Consider the following 2500-nt stretch of genomic DNA (forward strand, 5'->3'; position numbering starts at 1 on the left):
CCACGCCAGGGGGGCGTCAATATGATGTGAGGTACCCCAAGGCAGTGACCTAACTGTGGGTGAAGTTTGCGGGTCATGGGCGCAAAGTCGAATTTTGGGTGAAAAACCGCATTTTCATACTCTAAAATTTCAGACAGGTGTCAGACTTCCAGGCAGGGAGAAACCGCAGGAGGCGTACCGAGGAGGCTTCCAGGAGCCTGGGGAAGATTATCCAAAAGAGTCCTTGACACTTAGAAATATTTTCAGAAAATCACGATTTTGTGAAAATTGTCACGTTTCCCCTACTTCCACGCCAGGGGGGCGTCAATATGTTGTGAGGTACCCCAGGACAGTCGCCTAAATGTGGGTGAAGTTTGCGAGTCACGGGCGCAAAGTCGAATTTTGGGTGAAAAACCGCGTTTTCATACTCTAAAAATTTCAGACAAGTGTCAGACTTCCAGGCAGGGAGAAACCGCAGGAGGCGTACCGAGGAGGCTTCCAGGAGCCTGGGGAAGATTTTCCAAAAGTGTCCTTGACACTTAGAAATATTTTCAGAAAATCACGATTTTGTGAAAATTGTCACGTTTCCCCTACTTCCACGCCAGGGGGGCGTCAATATGATGTGAGGTACCCCAAGGCAGTGACCTAACTGTGGGGTGAAGTTTGCGGGTCATGGGCGCAAAGTCGAATTTTGGGTGAAAAAACCGCATTTTCATACTCTAAAAATTTCAGACAAGTGTCAGACTTCCAGGCAGGGAGAAACCGCAGGAGGCGTACCGAGGAGGCTTCCAGGAGCCTGGGGAAGATTTTCCAAAAAGTGTCCTTGACACTTAGAAATATTTTCAGAAAATCACGATTTTGTGAAAATTGACACGTTTCCCCTACTTCCACGCCAGGGGGGCGTCAATATGATGTGAGGTACCCCAAGGCAGTGACCTAACTGTGGGTGAAGTTTGCGGGTCATGGGCGCAAAGTCGAATTTTGGGTGAAAAACCGCATTTTCATACTCTAAAAATTTCAGACAGGTGTCAGACTTCCAGGCAGGGAGAAACCGCAGGAGGCGTACCGAGGAGGCTTCCAGGAGCCTGGGGAAGATTATCCAAAAGAGTCCTTGACACTTAGAAATATTTTCAGAAAATCACGATTTTGTGAAAATTGTCACGTTTCCCCTACTTCCACGCCAGGGGGGCGTCAATATGTTGTGAGGTACCCCAGGACAGTCGCCTAAATGTGGGTGAAGTTTGCGAGTCACGGGCGCAAAGTCGAATTTTGGGTGAAAAACCGCGTTTTCATACTCTAAAAATTTCAGACAAGTGTCAGACTTCCAGGCAGGGAGAAACCGCAGGAGGCGTACCGAGGAGGCTTCCAGGAGCCTGGGGAAGATTTTCAAAAGTGTCCTTGACACTTAGAAATATTTTCAGAAAATCACGATTTTGTGAAAATTGTCACGTTTCCCCTACTTCCACGCCAGGGGGGCGTCAATATGATGTGAGGTACCCCAAGGCAGTGACCTAACTGTGGGTGAAGTTTGCGGGTCATGGGCGCAAAGTCGAATTTTGGGTGAAAAACCGCATTTTCATACTCTAAAAATTTCAGACAAGTGTCAGACTTCCAGGCAGGGAGAAACCGCAGGAGGCGTACCGAGGAGGCTTCCAGGAGCCTGGGGAAGATTTTCCAAAAGTGTCCTTGACACTTAGAAATATTTTGAGAAAATCACGATTTGTGAAAAGTGACACGTTTCCCCTACTTCCACGCCAGGGGGGAGTCAATATGATGTGAGGTACCCCAAGGCAGTGACCTAACTGTGGGTGAAGTTTGCGAGTCACGGGCGCAAAGTCGAATTTTGGGTGAAAAACCGCGTTTTCATACTCTAAAAATTTCAGACAAGTGTCAGACTTCCAGGCAGGGAGAAACCGCAGGAGGCGTACCGAGGAGGCTTCCAGGAGCCTGGGGAAGATTTTCCAAAAGTGTCCTTGACACTTAGAAATATTTTCAGAAAATCACGATTTTGTGAAAATTGACACGTTTCCCCTACTTCCACGCCAGGGGGGCGTCAATATGATGTGAGGTACCCCAAGGCAGTGACCTAACTGTGGGGTGAAGTTTGCGGGGTCATGGGCGCAAAGTCGAATTTTGGGTGAAAAACCGCATTTTCATACTCTAAAAATTTCAGACAAGTGTCAGACTTCCAGGCAGGGAGAAACCGCAGGAGGCGTACCGAGGAGGCTTCCAGGAGCCTGGGGAAGATTTTCCAAAAGTGTCCTTGACACTTAGAAATATTTTGAGAAATTTCCGATTTTGTGAAAAAAATGACCCCTTTCCCCTACTTCCACCCTAAAGGGGGCGTCAATATGTTGTAAAGCACCCCGAGACAGAGACCTAAGCGTGGGCAAAGTTTGTGGTCTGATGGGTGGAACACTGAAAAAAACGCGATTTTCCACTTAGAACAAACATAGAACTTTCAGACTTCCAGGCGGGGGGGAAAGCTCTGAAGCTGTACCGAGGACACTTCCATGGCCCC

Source organism: Ranitomeya imitator, unplaced genomic scaffold (assembly GCF_032444005.1).
Source record: "Ranitomeya imitator isolate aRanImi1 unplaced genomic scaffold, aRanImi1.pri SCAFFOLD_1600, whole genome shotgun sequence".
Taxonomy (NCBI): domain Eukaryota; kingdom Metazoa; phylum Chordata; class Amphibia; order Anura; family Dendrobatidae; genus Ranitomeya; species Ranitomeya imitator.